The sequence below is a fragment of the Leptonotus elevatus genome, chromosome 9 (genome assembly GCF_054856555.1).
Source record: "Leptonotus elevatus isolate MCC_2025b chromosome 9, RoL_Lele_1.0, whole genome shotgun sequence".
Taxonomy (NCBI): Eukaryota; Metazoa; Chordata; class Actinopteri; order Syngnathiformes; family Syngnathidae; genus Leptonotus; species Leptonotus elevatus.
The window spans coordinates 23,180,429-23,200,029 of record NC_141247.1 but is presented as its reverse complement, the minus strand read 5'-3'; the positions used below and the strand labels follow the sequence as shown (position 1 = coordinate 23,200,029).

General features: G+C 41.1%; 1 protein-coding gene across 1 annotated transcript in view; it reads left to right on the top strand.

Moving 5' to 3' along the window:
• Positions 1-19,042, top strand: part of LOC147168854 (uncharacterized) — a 96,125-nt gene extending 77,083 nt beyond the window's left edge. The window contains exon 3 of the transcript XR_015095978.1: positions 19,000-19,042. The gene's annotated coding sequence lies outside the window, so the exon portion shown is untranslated. The remainder of the gene's footprint in view (positions 1-18,999) is intronic.
• Positions 19,043-19,601: the final 559 nt, after the last annotated feature.

Below are 19,601 nucleotides of genomic sequence, written 5' to 3'. Positions count from 1 at the left end.
TGACAAAAATGACCCACCACCCCAGAAAAATATAAAAGAAAAAGTTACGAAAAAAACAAAAGAAAAAAAATAACAACACATACAATCTCCCATAATTACCTAAATAAAATGTCTCAAAAAAGTGACATAAGATCAAAATTATAGCACAAATTAAATCATTCTGGACAAAAATTCACAATAAAGAAAATTGTACAAAAAAATCTATTGAAAAGAATGCCAACAAATAAAGAATACATTTCAACAAAAATGGAAAAAGAATACAATAAACAAAGTATGATTAAAAAAGGAAACCTGTAACAAAAAATGCAACAAATGGGAAAAAAAATCAGTGACAACAAAAAAATGCAATGACCGCAAAAAAATCCCTCAAAAAGGAAAAAATAAGGCAACAAAATAAAAAGCCAGTAAATTAAAAAAAAAAGTGTTTTGAAATTGAATTTTGTTGAAAAGGAAATGTCCAATTTGTTGTGTATTGGGTTTTTCTGCCGGATAGCAAGCAGCACTTCCCGGAGGAGCTCAGTCAGCATCGTGAGAGCAAAACACTCCACCTCGTGGTAACCCAATCGTCTCCCTCGGGGAAATCTTCTCGCGGCCTCGCCATCGCAGTTGACGTGGGCTCTGATTCAAACAGGTTGCGTCGCGTTTACTGACGAGAAAGTGAAGAAACAGTCTTGAGTGAGGTTTTGTTGCCAGACCTCCTTGGGCTGCGCATCGCGTTAGCACGAGCCGAGTGCGACTTCAGCGGCTCCATTTTAGCTCAACTAATCCTGCTTTTTGTTAGTGGGCCACAGTAGCGCGACGTTCGCTCGATGCCCGGGGGCGAATAGCCGATTCTTCTGGAAGTTGAAATCTATCCCCGCTGACGGACTATCATTGAAATTTGTTGTCAACCGGGGGGGTAGGCAATGTGGATGCAAATACCACAATACCGTCTTATGGCTTTTTGCCCTGTTTGTTAGCATTAAGCTAACCTCACATTCCTTTGAAACATGAAACAAACATTCAATTAAAAACGTGAATATTTCAGAACTTTTCCTTGTATTGAGCCATTCTGTTTATTTCCCATTCTTCATTAACAATGTTTTTGTGCAACAGTGACAATCGTTTCCAGTTCCTGATGCCGTCATCTCAACATTTCTTCCCCTTAAGATAAACAAAGCAGTAACACACAAAAGCCACACAATCACACACATAACAATCGTTTGCGTATGTTTGTATTTAGCAGGTCCTCAAACGGTAAACCTGTTTTCATTGCTTTTTGGTTTTATTTGCAGTTTTGGCCTGTAAGCACAAACAATGTTTATTTCCCAACATTTTGCAGCGCACTAAACAGGACTACTGAAATAGTGAAATGTACTCAGGGACAAGTCACTATTCTGTTTTTTTTTTTTCATGTGCACATTCCATTTCTCGTGGAGGCTTTGCATAATTTGACAGTCAGATGAGATTATGTGAGGAAAAAAACGGACATTTCATCAAAAGAGTTAATTCGCCTTTCCCCCCCCCCCGTCACATCTGCAAATTGCCAGGTGTAAATCCAAATCCAGACTTTTATATGAAAGTGTGTCACTCATATATCTCCTCAGTGCAGACGGTTGAAGAGTGCCTTTGATAGATGGGCGACGGTCTGGCCTGCTTTTCTAAAAGCTCGCCAGGTAAAAGAAATGGAGATCTTAAAAAAAAAAAAAAAAAAAGCTCACGAGTTGCCGACTTTTTAAGATTCAAGTCAAAAGTTTTGCTTCTGTGGGATGCCTGCTTATCTAAAAGCTGCTCTTTGGAGTCTCCTGATGTTTCAATACATGCTGATACGCTCCGTTAACAAAGAGTTTTTATTTGAACTTAATAGAATGTAACGTTCTTTTTTTTTTTTTTTTTTTTACAACAAATATGATCTTACAAATCAACTACCAGAATTTTAAACATTAATATTAAATTGATTTTTGTTTTGTTTATTGATGATAATAAAAAATAATAATTTCTTGTCTTCCTTAATTGTGTTTTTGTAAGCAATACTAAAATTATTTTATTACCAATAAACAACAACCAATGCAATTAAAAAAATAAAATAATCCAATAATGACAACAAAAAATGTGAAAATAAAGTTATGACCAAAAAGAAAAATGCAACAAAATTAAACAAATGTGTATATATATATATATATATATATATATATATATATATATATATATATATATATATATATATATATATATATATATATATGTATGTGAAATGTGAAAATAAATAAGACCAAAAAGAAAGTAATTGGATGTAAATAAATAAATAAAATAATAATAATAGTAGTAGTAAATGACACATCTGCTACAAAAAATGCAAAAAGAAAAAAGGAAAATAAAATAAAAATTGACCAAAAAGTGAGGTCGTTGGAGTGAAGTTATTTTTCTGGAAAAAACTATAAAGCAGTGTTCATGAATGAATAGAAATGTAATTTTTTTTCACTTGAATTGTTTTCACAGTAAGAAATGTTCCAAATGAAAAGCAAGCAATAAGTAATTATTGTTGGAGATTTGTGACAAGAGGAATTTGGTCTGTGGGTTGAATTGTTAGCAACATGCAGTTACTAACTGACATGACTGGCAAATGTTGTCGGATGTGCGACGTGTCAGTGCCTCGCAGCGTTTGTCCAAATGACTTCAAATAAAGAAAATCAAGCAAACCAGAAGGTGATTATAAGCCAGTCAACGAGAGTTGAGGTCATGAGATAACAGGAGTCGCTCTGCTTTTATTGCAGCGATTCTCAGCGGGGGTCTCGCAGCTGAGTCTGCTAACAATATTTTTTTCCATCTGAGGTGTTGGCCCGTTTTCCCAAAAACTACCAGGACGGAACCTTGTCGCTAACGACGATTACATCATTCAAGCTGTAGGTTCATCAGCCCCCCCCCCCCCCCTTGTCTTCCTATAAAACGGGCTTGTTCAAACTTGAAAAGCAAACGGGATATATGAAGCCTGCCATCGAAATTTGCATTCAAAATGCATAATATAATAATAATACGGCAGCACTTGGCCATAGTGGTTGGCATGTCTGCCTCACAGTTTTCATGTTCAAGGTTCGATTCCGGCTCTGGCGTTGACATCAACCAAGCTGTGTTGTTTCTTTGTACCGCTTTCTTGTGACTCGGATACATCGGACCACTGTCGGCTGCTCGTCTTTTGTAACGAGAAGCAAATGTCAAGGAGGCGGCTTGTCCGGGTCCCACTTGGACGTGATCAATCGATCGGCCATTCGTCTCCGTGCCAGCAAAATAAACAGCCAACTGCCTGTTCTCTTTCTTTTCTCCCCCCGTCGAGCAACATGTGTGGAACGTGACCACATCAGCACCCCGCCGTCTTGATGAATTGCCACCATTGCCTCATGAGTATTTGGTGTCATTGAGAACACTTTTGTTGCATTTTTTTGGCTGCATTTTTCTGTTTTGTCGCAGTTTTTAGTTAATTTAGTTTTTATATTAATGTTTTTTTTTTTTTTTTTTTTTTGCATTAAAATATACAGTGGTAAATGTGATATGAATGCCATATTACAACTTTTTCCCATATTAGCACCTGTTTGATGGCTAATATTAAAATCACGATAGGCTTGTGAATGTCAACTAGCTAGCTAGTAGTAAATGCAGTAATTACTGAAGTCACTTAGTTGTAGATAGGTAGCAAATTGCTTAGTGACTAGCAAGTTAATTTGTTGGGGATTTTTTTGAAAACTAGCGGCTTTTTAGATGGTAGCAAACTAGCGTATTCGTAATATTTGGTTCTATTGGCTGACAGAAGAGGATTTATTGAAAAATGATCAGGAAGCAGACAATAGTAGGTCAATGGTAAATCACCAGGTAATGCTTGACTTCGCTTAGCATACTGACCGGGTGATCATTTCCAATTCAATTTTATTCCAGATTCAGGGTCCACTCTTGAAAACAAACAAACAAAAAACATAAAAAAAAACCACATTATTGTCCTGAATTACTGTAGTGAGTCAATTACTTAATGATAGACAGCAAAGTCGTTAGTGGCAAGCAGTAACTAGCTAACTGTAGGTAGCTAACTAGCTAGGTAGCATAATATTTAGGTAGCTAGAACTAAATGTATTTTGGTTCTTTGGCAAGTTGGGTTAGAAACATGACAGTATATTGTACATAATATATAGAGAAAAACAAAAAAAACTTGAAAACAGGACAAACCACTATTTCTGGGTTTAGATGAGAAGAACATGATTTATACTCACATTCTTGTTGGGTGTTCTTAAGATTTATTTCATCACATAGCTTGATAGATTAACGGGATGCTGTGGCTTGGACCAATCATTGACGTCCACTTATCTTACTGCAAACATAAAGTGTCATATTTCAAAGTATGGAATGCATATGATAAAAAAAATATCTATACTTTTTTTTTTTGCGACGACTGTTGCCAAAGCAGACACGGGAGTCAGCGCATTTGTCCGCCACATCACAGCGGCGCATGACTCCTACATCTGTGTCTCTATCCCCCCCCCCCCCCCCCCCAATGCCGCCGACCCTGTGCCAGACGTGAGGCCACGGCCTGCCTTTGGCTTAGTGACTCCTCCGTGGCACCGTGATGCGCTGTGTGGAAAGCCTTTGTTGTTACGCACGCATTTTTCGCAGACGTTCTGGCAAATGGCGACGTTCATATATTTAATTTGGAATATTCCTCTGCGTGTACTCCTATGAGCAGTGGAAAGATCCCGTCTGAACTGCTTGTTATCATCTTTACACGTGGGACACTATACCTTAGAAGATCGTACCAAAAAAAAAAAAAAAAGTGTGATAGAAACGGATAGTTGATGATGGGAAGTGGGCTGTGGCTGCTAGTGGCTAATAAATTCTCTAAGTGACTACAGTTAGTGCAACTTTTTATTATCATTATTATTATTATTATTAAGTGGTTTATTTGTTTGTACAGTGTGACAACTAGCTTTAATTTGCTTTGACTTTCTGTGGCAAGCTAGCTAATCAGTTAGCATTAAGGATAGATACAGCAGGTAGATAGGTTGCTAAGTAGATGTCAATAGTTGGGTTTCCATCCACCCATTTTTATTTGACTTTTCAAGAAATGCAAAAATAAAACTGAATGGAAATGCTAGAAATTCGAAAAAGGCCCAAAATTCGCAATAAAGTTTTTACGCTTAGGGGGTGGTTTTTAAAGCGTATTGAAAAAAGGAAAATGCAAATTTTGGCTATGGAAACCAATAACCGCTGGCAAGACTGGCTACATGTCGCACGTTTTGACCGGATATCACATCACACATACGTTTGTAGTCCCAAAGCAATGTCCGAGGATAAAGTACGGTATGTTTGTGGGGGGGGACGAAACTGAAATCTTTTTGGAATTAATTAAAGCGAATATTAATGCAATTCTAGATTGAAAACAGCAAAGAAACGCTACGGTTTATCAAGAATTACAAAAGAAAACTCATACGACACAATCTTCTTCTTCTTCTTCTTCTTTTAAATTACTGATGGATCACATCTCTATGGTGTATAGCGCCACCTACAGCGGCGGAGTCCCCTCTCAATATTGGCAAAAGAAGAACAGATGGAAACGGGCATGAGTTGCATAATCCGTTTTGCGCATTTTCAGCAAATTTGCTTAAAAAATTCTAAACAATTGGATGGAAACCCATATAGTGAGTCACTAAGTTATCATTGCAATAAGTCATTGGCTTCAGTTTCTCTTTCTTGTGCCCATGTACACTACGTATAGCTCAACATCTGCAGGCCTATATAATCCACAACAAAAGCCCACGTAAAGCGTGTTGACGGAAAGGTGAAAAGATCAGCGCCATCCATTCGCTCATGTGATTGATGCAACTTTCCCGGCGATGTGTCTTTTGATGGTATATTTTCATCACACAAAAATGCAACGCATATTTTATCATCTCGCTATAGGAGGCCTTGAACCCGACCTTTCTGCGATACTTGTCAGTCGCCGTTCATGAATTCTTATCCGTCGCGAGCGTTTGACAGCATGAAGAACTCGCTGTTGGAAAAGACTGATGGCAAACGTCACAGCAGCGTGGAAAAGAAAGGATAATTTGGTGCAATGTTGTGGTTTGGAGGCCGGGTGGGTGCTGTGGAGTTCCCTTCCCTTGGACTGGTCGCAGCGCTCAAGCGTGCTCTATTGGGCCGCACGCATTTCGGCACAATTTGTTCACTCATCCATTTAGGATAGAACTTGGCCGAGTCCAGGCTGTTGACGCTGATTTTGTGGCGTGAATCACAAAGACTTGTCAGCTCACTGGAAGTTGAGGCCACCATCAAAATGTCACCCTCAATTTACTGAAGAGGTTGACAGTTGAAACACTGATACGGCATATAGACAGTAGATCGACAGATCGATGGATACTGTAATTAGTAATATATACCATTATATACAGTCAAAAGTAGTTCAGTCATGTTAGCGATACATAGATAACTAGCAACATAGCATAGCAAGGGCGGTTGTGGTCGCTAGTGGCTAACGAGCTAACTAGTTAGTTATTACCATTTCGCTGGCTGACCATAAAACATCAACATTAGTTTTAGTGAAACACATGAAGTTGACACAGGCTACAGCTTGCATGCCTCCAAGATGGAGAGCTTGTCAAAAGCAGCTGGTTCGTGTCTTTACGGACCTCGTTGACCAATTATTTATGGAGGATCAGTGCATGCATTAAGTGGGCCACGTCTTCATATTTGGGATATCCGGAACTGGGGAGACAAAGATCCAAGGGCACATGTCAGGGTTCGATACAGGAATCTTGATAAATGATTCTCTAATGTGCCGGATGGCTCCCGCGGACCAAATCCAAATGAAGGAATTTCCACTCCACACTTTTCTTGGTGCTCCTTCCCTCCAGTGGAAACTTCACCTCATGCAAAGATAAGAAAGGGGGGGGGGCATAGGGTACACACAGCTGGAAGACATTTATGAGTACCAGGCATCCTCGTTGGAAGCCAACTAGACCAAGAAGAAGAGAGAGAAAGAAAAAAAAACGTTCACATGTTATTAGTTATCAAAAACAATGTGGAAACTTGTTGGATGAAATTGTGTTTGTGATATTCATGCTGATATTCAAAAAGGTTTTCCTTTAAAAGGTCATTTCTGTCCAGCATAGTGAGCCAGTCCTATATAGCTATATAGTGATAAATAGAGCTATATCAAGTTAGTGTCATATAAAAAATGGTAGGTTAGTTGATTAGTTAGTGGCTTGCTATTTAGTCATACGGTGTAGCCAGATAATTACTGTCAGTATGTTAGCCATATACATTGTCACTTTGAGATAGCTAATTAAGTAGTTTTTATTTCTTGTAATTAACTACCACTCTCGCTTGTCAGTTTGTGGTAGCGAGCTAACTAGTTGGAGATAGTCACATTTCCTTTACTGTTGATCACAGTACTAATATTGAAACATTTTGTACACCAGCGTATGTGCAAGGTGGACAGTTAGCTAGCAATCGAGCTAGTCAGTTACTTGGCTACTAACAACTTGCAAGATAGTTGTAGATATATAACTTTTAGTACTCTCGCAAAGTTGTCACTTTGTGGTAGCTAGCTAATTAGCCGGAACTAATTGAATAGCAACTTAGTTTGCCATGTAGTTAGTGATGGCTAGCAAACTAGGTAGCTACTTAATTAGCAAGATAGTGAATGTGTTAGTCACTGATTTATAGCTAACTATTAATCAAGCTAGCTAGTGTCATAGTGATGTAGCTGGCCAGTTTATTCAGTTAGTGAATTACTTGGCAATAAAAAGAAAACAATTATTTTGTCTGTGTACTTCTTAGTAACGACAATCATTGTCCAGTCCATCCATAGCATGTAGCACTTAGCGTTTTATTTCCTCACAGAGATTCTCAAAGTGCGACTCTCAGCTCCCGTCATAATTCATTCCCTGTTTCCCTTGAACTGAACTCCTGAACCTGTCAGCAAATCCCCCACCTCCATGTCCTCTGTATTTGCACACTTGGTCCAGTAGTTCTCCAGATGTACCCACGAGGCACCAGGAGAGGAAGCGCCACAGCCCGACAGTAATGACGAGGAAGCGTGCGTGGGAGCAGCAAGCGCTCTGGTGTGGCAGGGCGCATATTTCGCCGGCTTTTTACGACCCGCGGCAACCCTTGTCTGTGATGGTGTCGCCGGCTTCATTTACTCGCAAGAGAGCCCCTCAAATGTGTGATCGGAAACGCTCACTCTGCTTTTATGTGGCGAGACATTCAAGTGAGGTTGAAAACCTTCAGTAGAGTCACGTTGATCCCTTCAGTCTTTCAAACTCTCCTTGAGAAAATGTTTAGGTTTTTAAAAATGTTGATATGAGTTTATTAACTTGCGGTAAATAACAAACATTTTGTTAATGATACACTAAATTCTAATGTTTGTCATGTCAGTTTTAGATTGTGGAATACATGTCAAATTTTAGTGGGGACGCATTTGCAGCGCGATGGAAAAATTCGATCAAATTCGGCATTTCTTTATTAAAGTTAGCTAGCATTAGCTAGTTAGTTATTTACTAGAGTCAAACACTGACAACACAAGTGCTGTAGATGTCAAATTTTATAAAAGAAAATAAGTAGCTGCAGGGGCACATTTGCAGCGCTATTCATGGAAAAAATTTGATCAAATTTGGGAAGTTAGCTTGCATTAACTAGTTAGTAAGTAGAGTTAAGCAATGGCGACACAAATGCTGCGGATGTCAAATTTGAGTAACGAAAATATGTTTAAGTAGCTGCAGGGACACATTTGCAGCGCTATTCATGAACATTTTTATCAAATTCGGGAATGTTTTTTTTTTAAAAGTTAGCTAGCATTAGCTAGTTAGTTGGTTAGTAGAGTCAAAAACTGATGGCAGAAGTGCTGCAGATACTGTACATAACTCCAAAATGAGTTCAGTGTTTCTGAGGCCAAATGTGTGCCATAAGACATTGAGTGCAGGTTAGCAATAGTTTATCGTATCAACATGGAAAATGTTTGATGAATCCTTTAGAAATGCGTTTTTTACTCTTTAATACTGAGCTCTTTAAAAAAAGAGAAGAAAAAAAATGTGTTTTTTTATAGCAGACGTTAACAGTATACAAAGCCATAGGCTATAGAAGTGGTAGAATTATTATTTTTTTGTTAAATTTAAGTTAAGTCAGGACAACTTAACGATGAATTAGGTTAATAAATGGTTGTAGGTTGTGAAATAAAACATAGTAAGCCATTTTGTTTAGAGGCACAAGGGCGATTGATGCTCTCCCCACTTGAAACTGACCATTCCACTTCTGTACATTTCACACAGCACACGTAACCTCCGATAAACTGCCACAGTATGACTTTTACACAAAGCACACACTGTCTGATTTCTCCATCTGGAGGCTTCCTCAAACCCGACAACAATAAATTTTTATGGAGAAACGAGGACAACTTCTGGACGCCGTGATTTCTTTTCTTGGGTGGGCCGGTGGCCTCAAGTAAGTGACGAGCATCGCCATGCACAGCTGGAGCTCAGGGTGGACCTCAAACAAAGAGCTTATTGGCTACTTTGGCAGTGTTGAACCACTTCTTGTTGCCAGAGCTCCTAATTGGAACCCTTGGCTTAGATGTTTTTTACTGTGACGACAAAAATATTGGGTGCAAAAGTTGAAACCTCCGTGGCTGGACAATGCTGTGCTTAAAACTGTCCATGCATTTTTCTCGGGGATTGTTTTTTTTTTGTCCACATGCTAAGGTCACTAATAACTTTTTCTTAGGAAAACTTGGTCCAGGGTAAAGATTTTCCAAGTCTCAGGTTTCATTTCATTCCGTTTCATTTATATGTTGATGGAAAAAGGGATTTTGTGCTTTGTTAAATTTATGTTGAAATGCAGTATGATATTCACACAGGGAATGTGCATCTACAGACGTTTAATGTTTATTTTACTACCGCAAAACAGAGCAAAATTACTCAAACTTGAGTTCCAATATGATAATCAGGCTTGACGTCTCATCATATTGCGGGTTTACACATACAGTTGGTGTTGTTTTTGATGTGTCTCTTACTGAAAAAAGTTTCTAACTGTCTTAAAGTTAGGAATCAGAACTGCAAAACAAAATTCAAAGGCTGTTGCCAAAATTTGAGTTTCAATTTGATATCGAGGAATATCTTTTCGTCCGTGTCCTCGGTACACGTTATTTCAGACCTTGCTGTGCCTATTCCGGAAATTATTTTTCCTCGGGCTTCTGATTAAAGGTTGTAGATGTTAGATTGATTTCCTTTTTTGTGAAACATAGTTCCAAAGGCTTTTCGCCAATGTGACAGATAACATTATTCCAAATGTTATTGTACTTAAAACCAATTAGCGACTAATCCTCTTGTGACTCGGCAGTCTTGACCCGTTTTCCGCTGTACCGCTGATAAAAACTGATCGTGAGTCATCGCTGCGCCCACGCCCTCTTAAAGCACCAAACAAAGCGTATGCGGCGCCTGCGTCTTATTAAAAAGAGACCCAACCAACGTGCCTAAGGACCATCGTGATTACTTTTGACACTTAGTGCTGGGAAACGCGACTTTCCATTTCGTGAAAGGGGATTGCCCGACAGGATTATTCCATCACCATTTTGATGGCCGACTAATCCTGTAGATTTGAGTCTTGCCGCGTTGAAGGGTGAACACCAAGACCTCAGCGATCTGCTGGGACTCGCGTGGAGGACAATAGTAATGGCTCGTCAATCGGGGGATTGACGCACAATAGCAAAAAGAATGAAGTCATTCAAGCCAAGATTACAGACGGAGAAGCACTGCATGTCGTGATGAAGGCCACATACTGCAATCATTTATGGGGAAATTATCAAAGTGCAGGCAGGCATGTTGTTGACATGAACATAATAAGAGCAGGACGACCTTCATGTAAGGCTCTACATATCAACCCTGACTTCCAGCTGTCAACCATGTCAGTGGAATGAGCTCCATGGAGATGGATCTGACGGCATGCATCCCTGGGAGAACCTTTTTTTTTTTTAATTCATGCGGAAAAAATCAAGAAGAATGCAACAGTACTGCATTACTGCGTAGGCGTGGGACAAAATATCAGGTGGAAAAACTCATTGTTACCTCTCAGGGTTACAATACTGTGGATACATTCTCAATACTCTCCATGTTTTGTTTACATACAGTTGACCAACTGAAAACGTTTTTTTTTTTTAATACACAGTCAATTATGTAGTGTAAATTTAGATAGGGACCAAAGAGACTTGGTTTTAGAGGAGGCAAAAATTGACAAAGAATCACAAGACAAGATCTGATCGGTAATGGAGTAGATGCCACGGACTTCCGACTTCCGAGTTTTACACATCATCGTCGTTTCCGTTCCAACACTCGCACAACCCCCCCCCCCCCCCCCCAACCGCTATCGGCTATCTGAAATGCTTCGGACACTGAAACAGAAACTACACACTCGCAGCCTCGCACCCGTGGATGGGAACGCGCAACCGAGGGGCACAAAGGCGGAAGCGCAAGCACTGGCCCACACGTTGCAAAACGGAAACGGAAACAAAGTTGATGGGTGAAAACCCGAAAGTCGGACGTCCCGCCTCCTCCGTGGCATAGAGTCCATACTGTAATAAGTGTGCAATTTAATAACTTTGTCTTTAAGCTCTCTATTTACTCAAAGTAAAAATATAATAATAATAAAAAAAAGGTGTGTGGGGGGGGGGGGGATAAACGTTGCAACCATGAGCACATAGCTAGCAATGCTAGGTTGGCTAAATTAGCTTGCGAGTGTGTTGCGTTAAACCCAACAGGCCCGTATTTCACATGAAGTACATTTGGTGACAAAATTGAGACAAGATCATCATTATTTCACGATACTGTTTTCACTTTTTGTGCCAGTTTTGTTTGGTGGTGCGCCGTGTGCTTTTTCAAATGAAAAGTATTTATCTGGTTTAGTTTGGAAATAATTGTCTTTTAAATCCTAGCATAACATTGGTAGAGCTAGGCAACCTGACCTTTGTGAGAGGTGAAATATGACCCCCCCCCCCCCCCCTCCCTATTTCAAGAGCGTCCACATAGAACTCGTCACTTCAGTGGAAAGTACGGGCGTGATTTACGACATCAGCGAAGCTAATACCGCTTCATAAATTCAGCCGTCGACGGCTATCGTAATTGAACATGTGCTCCGCGAGCGTTACATCAAAATGACATTTGGTGGCAGTTCTGAGAGAAACCTGCAAATAAAATAGTTGAGGTAAAACTGCAGATTCTGGTGGGGATTAATCACTTTTAACGCTCCACTGCTACATTTCAGAGACAAACTGTGTGTTTTGGAAGCAGATAGCATGTCAAAATATTTCACTGAGTCTGAGCTTTTAAAGCTAGTTACCGGACCGCTCTGGAAATGTAACAACACGATGACTATGATATTTTAGCATTAAAAAATGGCAGCTTGGCTCCGTACCGCAGACACGTACACAACAATCAGTCGTCGGCTTCTTGTCGCTCGTGCATATTTTTCTTGACACGACGGTCCACAGCTGCGTTTGATTTTTGGGGTAAAAAACACGATTTTAGATAAATTTATCTGGTTGTTTCCACAGTTCTTTTTTTTTTTGCATGTGGAACCATGTTCATGGGTCGTCATGGGACAATAATTCTTTACGCAGCCGGCTTGGACAAAACGCAAGATCCTGGTGGAGCCTTTTTGAAAATTGATGTTCTTGTAATGAATTACAGTCCTCACCTTCAGCATACGACAAGGGTGAAGGTTACGATTAGCGACTAGCGCTCTGCGAGAATCCAGGCAGTTAAAGCTCATGTGTGTGCATTGGCCAAACTTATTTGGCCTCGCATCCAATGCACGCCACTGAAAGGCTCTCTGGGGGTCACCTCAGCCAAGCGAAGAATTCCGTGTTTGTTCAGAAACTACAAAATGCCTAAAAGGAGTTGGAAGCTGGAACAATAATTGCAAGGGGCTTGGAGGGGGTTTCATTTTCCCGAAAGCTAATTTAGCCGGCTGATGCGACTTTAATGACTGCCATCCACACTTTGGCCATTCATAGTCCTTTAAACTGGAGATAGAATTTCACCATACTGCATTGTGGCATTATTACTCAACAAAAAACGCCATTTATCAATTTTTCTGCCGTCAAAAATACAACGCATTATTTACACCAAAATAAGAGCCAGGCTGAACTTGTCACTGATCGTGATTGATTTGGATCATTGAATGGCGCAATGTTGAACAATACAACAAACCATATGCATGTGCGCACGGCGGAAAAATGCAATTAGATGACCGGCGTTTGTGATGGCACCCTTGTGAGCCGAGCGTGTTGCATATTATCTCCAGCCAATACTTACGTTAAATGTTTTTCCACTTGGCCATATGTACATACTTTCCATCTCCACGCTTCTTTGAGGGAATCACTCACAAGAGACACGTTATTTCCACTATCTGCTTCCATAGCACCGAATAACACTGAATTTGTTGTTGAATTACACTCTTAAAACTGTTGGGTTGAAAATGGATACTTCGACTCGGTCTGTGGCATGGGATCGAACCACAACCTCTGGGTTGAGAGACGACCGCTCTACCACTGAGCCACGCCACCCCAATTAATAATTGATGTTTCTTATGATGGTGTATTTTCTGAACAAGGGTTCCTGATTGAGTGCTCGTTCTAGTGCCCTTTCAAACAGATTTTCCTCACCATCCTGTTTTTGAATCCTTCCTGCAACCCGTTAAACCAAACACTCGGAGGCTCCTTTTTTTTTTTTTTTTTTTTTTTTTTTTTTGAACGATTTTAATCTCCTCACTCATGCTGTTATTAAATACTCTTATGATTGTTGGAGCGGCTCCAAGCTGCAGCGGATGAAGCACACGCACAACAGGGAAGGTAATCCTCCGAAATGCTCCGCGAGTGTTTACGCTGACATCCCATCTCGCGCTCTCGCTCTCGTCTTACTACTACTGTGCGCCGCTGTCAGATCTTGTCATCTGTGTGAAGAAGCAGAATGTTGGCCGGCCGACAAGTTCCCCCCCTCTGTCTACGTCCAAATCATCCAAATCAACCTGTCCCAGGTGCTCCGTTTGCCTCCTTCCTTTAAGTGGCCTCAACATCCTCTAAACCCCCCGTCCCCCCCCCTCACCCCCAACTTTGTGATCACTCTTTCAGCCTGCACGCAAACGTCTCTAGCAGACGCTGAGACAATCCGAATGTTTGCACAGGCCTCATCCTTGACAAGGACAGGCTGCGTGTGCAAAACGAATTTGATCAAATGCGCACTTCCAAAAAAAAAAAAAATCAGGGGTCAATAGGTGGGGGTGAAAATTTTGCAGCTACCGCATGAGGTGTGGCTTCCCTCCAAGGCAAACACTCACCGGCGCACATGCCGAGACGGATGACTTGGGGTGTCTAATCCCGGCTCGAAAAATGTAGAACGTAAACCCTGTTCACTATTTATTTTTGCAGTTCAAAGCGCTGGCAACAATCTTTTCGTGTGCACAATCGGGTCCAATGCACCTCTTGATTGCCACAGTGAGGTTTCGCAGCACCGCAACTGTTGAACGGGGCGGATCGGGTGCCCGCCATTAAACTGCACATCCGCGCCATGGTGTTGCCAAGGGGGCTGCCAAGGGGGGCTTCAAGCGTAGGACGCAAAGGGATAATGTTAAAACCGCACTTTTGAACGCCTGATTTTGTGCAGCTTGGTTTTTGGAGCGCGAGCTGCTTTAGGTGTGACCTTCACAAAGGTCACGAGAAGTCATGATTGGCAGATGAACTTGTGGCTGTGAAATGTGGCTGGTGCTAACCAACACGCAAAAGGTCGTGTCATACTGGAAACGGTGGAACCCTGTCAAGCAAAGGTCAGGTCTGTGGTACGGTTTTTCGGACCCTGGCTACAGACTTCTGTGTGGCATTTGTATGTTGTCTCCACGTACGTCAGCTTCTTCACACATGCCAAAAACATTTATCTTAAGTGAAAACTCTCAATGAAGTCCATGGGTGGGAATTGGAGTTTGAATGCTTGTTTATGCTCCGCAGTTGACTGAGGAGCAAAAAGCGTAAAGCATGGATGGACTAAAATCGGGGATTCTCAAGTGGGTGGTTGAGATCCAAAAGTGGGTTGCGGAGCTGTTTTATATGTAAGCAATGTCGAGTTATGTTTAAAAATATGATACACGTGATGTTTTAAAAGCTATTTTGAACATGTTCTTTTATTAAAATTTACATTTGTAAAAGTAGGTTACAACTATAGGAAAATGCGGGTCCCAGGTTAAAAACCAATGGACTAGATCAGTGGTTCTCAACCGCGGTCCTTCGAGTACCCTGATCCAGCCTGTTTTCCATTCCTCCCACAAGCAACACGGGTATTTCAAATGATCAGCTAATCAGCAAGCTCTGCATGAAGCCTGATAACGATCCTCAGCTGTGTTGGCTGTGGAGACATGGAAAACTGGCTGTATAGGGGTACTCGAGGATCGGGGCTGAGAACCAGTGGACTAGATCATGTGGCTTCTTCCCGCCTCCCAAATGAATACATGCCAAGTTCATCGAAGGCTCTTAATCGTCCATCGTGTGAATTCTTGTTTGTGGCCTGTGATAGACTTCCAGCTAGCCCAGGTTGACCCCCCCCCCCCCCTCATCTCTCAACCAAAGTCAGCTGGGACTGACAACATAGCGCTATAGAAAATAGACGGCTGGATGGATGTTTTTTTAACTGTTGAACTACGGTTGTCGTTTATTCACAGCTCGAGCTGTAACCAACCTGACAACCATTGAAGACAAGCATTTGAGATGCCGAGAGAAAATGGAAGGAACATTTTTCAGTAAGAAAGTTGTTGGAAAATAGAATGTTGGGGAGATGATACGTTCCATCGTCGTTTAAGGTTAGATTTTATTGAATGGAGACTGGAATGTTCTGAACTCCTATTTCCCCATCAATATTAATGCTGCCTAAAGGAGTCGTGCCAGTGTGGAGGTCTGGATGGAAGAAAGTCTTAGTTGTGGTTCTTCTCCAGACCACAAACTAGTTGCAAGTAGAATCAACAGCGCTTCTGCTCATTGTGGCCAAGTATGCGCACCCCAATTGCTTCAAGACAGAATTAATCGAGTGGGTGAATGGCATGCTATGGAAAAAGGAATGTCTTTATTCCCCATTTTGACAATTTTGGGCCGAGCTGGTGAAAGGACAAATGTGGTGTCGCCTCTGGTCGCATTTCCTCGACATGACACTTTGACTTCCCCGTGACACATCTTCATTCTCGTGTAAGCGCACACTGACGAGCGTATAAGCCGGGCTTTTTTTTTTTTTTTTGGGCTTTCTCAGATGCGAAACAGATCTTACCCCACAATCCGAGGTTCTGTGCCAAGTCGGAAAAGTTTCTCCCCTCGGCTCACGCTTTACACCCCCTCCATCCAATCCCGAGGAAAATTGGTCAGTTCAGGTTTTTGGGGGTTTGAAATGCAGCTGGTTGCGCTGGCAACTCTCGAGCTTTTAAGTCAAGAGGAGCGAGCTTTGACGTTCCAACCGGGATTAAAGGGAACTTTCTCATCATCTTTGCATTTTGTTGTGGTCTGAAAACATTTAAATTACATCGCATGGTTGTGTTTTTTTTTTTCTATGCGTAATTGTTGCGGTCCGCAGACCAAACATGAAAGGCATTATTGTGATGTCTTTCCGCAACTGTCACGCTTAAACGCCTTTTGGTGTTGGGAGCCAAGGTTTCGACCCGTTTTCTACCCGTAGTGATGGGAACAGCTTGTGTGAGCCGGAAGGGTTGCGCACGTGTTGTCTTGCCGGACGCAGTAGGACGCAGTACTTTGGATTCTGACAGCTGACCTTGCCTTCGCCGAGACTTCCGCCTGTCCAAGAACCGCACCCGTCTCCCGTACGGCGCGTTATAACTGAAATACATCAGCGCGCTGAGCGTACGAAAGCCAGTCCATCTTCCTGGGAAAACAGGTGTCGGAACTCAACGTATGCACACTTAAATCGGTGGGAGGATTGCTGCTAAAAGTATTCACGAGGAAGCAAGCTGCTCATATCTCTTGACACGAAGGCATTAAGATCGGGATGAAAGAACCAGATGTGCGTCATAAATCTACGTAAGAGTCCGACGTGTTTGAGCAGGGCGCACATTATGTGCTAATGGAGATGATGCAAAAAGTTAGCAGAACTGCGTTTTAATGCTCGGATTGGTACAAAGGAACACTGAAACTGGCAAAGTGCGACAAAAGGCTCTGTTTGGATGAATTGATTTGCAACAACAACTAGCGTGTCAATTTCTTAAGGGTTGTTGATTAGGGAAATTATTAGTGGGCATTTTTTTTTCTTTTTTTTTTTTCTTTTCTTTTTTTTTAAGAGCTCAGTATTGTTCATTCGGAAATGTCATCATCATTGGTCTTTTATTATTATTATTATTATTTTTTTTTTATATATATATATATATATATTTTTTTTTTTTTGTGTGTGTGTGTGTGTGTGTGTGTGGGTGAGTATGTGTATGTGCGTGCGTGCGTGCGTGCGTGTATTTGTTAGCTCACCAGAAAACCTATTAGAAAAAATCTCATACCGTTCACCTAAACCGAACACCAGGAGACCCGAGGGGACCAAAGAAAACCAAGGAAGGTGAAATCCAGCACTTAGTGGGCATTTGACGCTCATTCGAGAATTGCAACTGGTGGAGCGCAACAAATTCTGACATGATGGTTTAGTGTTATATCCTGTTTATTGCGATTGTTTTGTGGTAACAACAGTTAGCATGCTAACTAGCCGCTTGGATCTCGTTCAAATTTTTAATGGTTCACGTTGGCATGAAGGCAATATTCTGTGGAACTCTGAAGGTCAATCTGCAAGTGCAACTGGTAGAGTGCAACTCGCGTCCCTTTCAAAATATTAAGGGTTGTTGCTTTTTTACGTTAGTCACGTGTAATTAATTGGTAGACTGAAACGGATGCGGACATGTTGACCGCTTTGAGGTGACAAAATCTGGTTTTTCTAACATCTCATTTGTTATGAGGCAGACAAACGTTTTTTTAAACACCAGAGGTGCACAAACCATTGATGTAACTAATAAGGTTAGTGTGGAAAACTAACTAAAGAGATCAACTAAAACAAAGAACTGAATCATAACTAATAGTTTGGAAGCAACAGAAACTTCAATACACACGAAGGAATTGCGCAAAATGAGACAAAAATATGAACTTGAAAGAAAACTCACAGAACCAAGAAAGAAGTACTAAACAGATATGATGGTGTTTGTTGAACCGACGAACAAAAAAGCTGAATGAGGCAATGTCAATGAGCGAGCAATAAATCTGCCATTGCTCCTTTGCTTCTCCGGCCGGCGCTTAAGTACCTGGCTTATTGTCTTCATAATTCGGTGTGTCCACGCCAACCCAGGCAACCGGGAAAAACAAAAACACAAAGCATTCACGCAGCCAGATAACAGAAACATGGCACTGTCGCGGTCCACGTTTCGTCCCTGATAAGATTTGAAGTTGAAGGGGATCATTTGATTTCCTACAGTTTGGCTTCATTCTGTTTCTGCTCTCGTAATTGGCCGCCGTCCCTTTTTTTTTTTGCGAGCCCCGTCTCGGGATCCACTTGGAAGCGTCCACGGTGGCCTTGACTTCGGGTCTGCGCTTGAATGTGTACAATTCATCCCTTTGCTTGAAACCAGACCGAGCACAAGCTGCCGTCTTCATGAAAGAAACGAGGGGGGGGGGGGGGGGCGGAGGGTTGGTGGGCCAATGTGGTTTTAATATTCACTGATGTAGTGATTCATGCAGTGATTGGGGACACACTCAATGTGGTTCATTACAAACGGCGATGGCAGGAAGCAGCCACGGGGTTTACTGGAAAGAAAATTAAAAATGGCACAATAGTCGTTTGCTGCTTTCAGTGGTGGAAAGTAGCAAACGACTATATAAATACTTTGTTATTGTATTTTCCGTTCCATTTCCCGTGCATTAAATGTTTATAGCATATTTGGGAGATTGTTTAGGTTTTAATTGTTATTATTTTTTTGCAGGTAAAAATCAATGGGCGTCAATTTTGCACAAATTGTGGCTCTTTGTGAGCCCGGCTTGGGCCGATACCCGGCAAATAGCAGAGGTCGACTGCACAGTAAGTAAACAAGTTGTTTAAATTAGGGTGTTAGGCGATTAACATTTTTAACCGGAATTAATTGCATGGCTTAACTCACGATTAATCACACATTTTATAGCTGATCTAAATACTCTTAGCATAAAAGTGGGAAATGCTTAACTAATAAAAATATGGTTGCATCTTTTAGTCATTGATACAGCAATCTCATAATAATTCATAACATTTAGTTGAAATTAAAAAGATGTACTGTACTGTAAAAAAAAAAAACGTGTGTGATATTGGTTTGTGTTGAGGTAAATTATCTGCCACTAGATGGCATAATTGTATTTGTAAGACATTGGTGACTGAGCTAATATTTCACATGTAAATTGTGAGTGTGTGTGCACATTTCTCCACAAATATATGAATGATTATTATTGCTAAGTTGACGTGGGCGTGTCTGCTCCGTTGCGACTGGACTTCACCCAGTACAGGCTTTCCAAATAAGGGGCGGTCATTAATCGCACGTAAAAAAAAAAGTGGCGC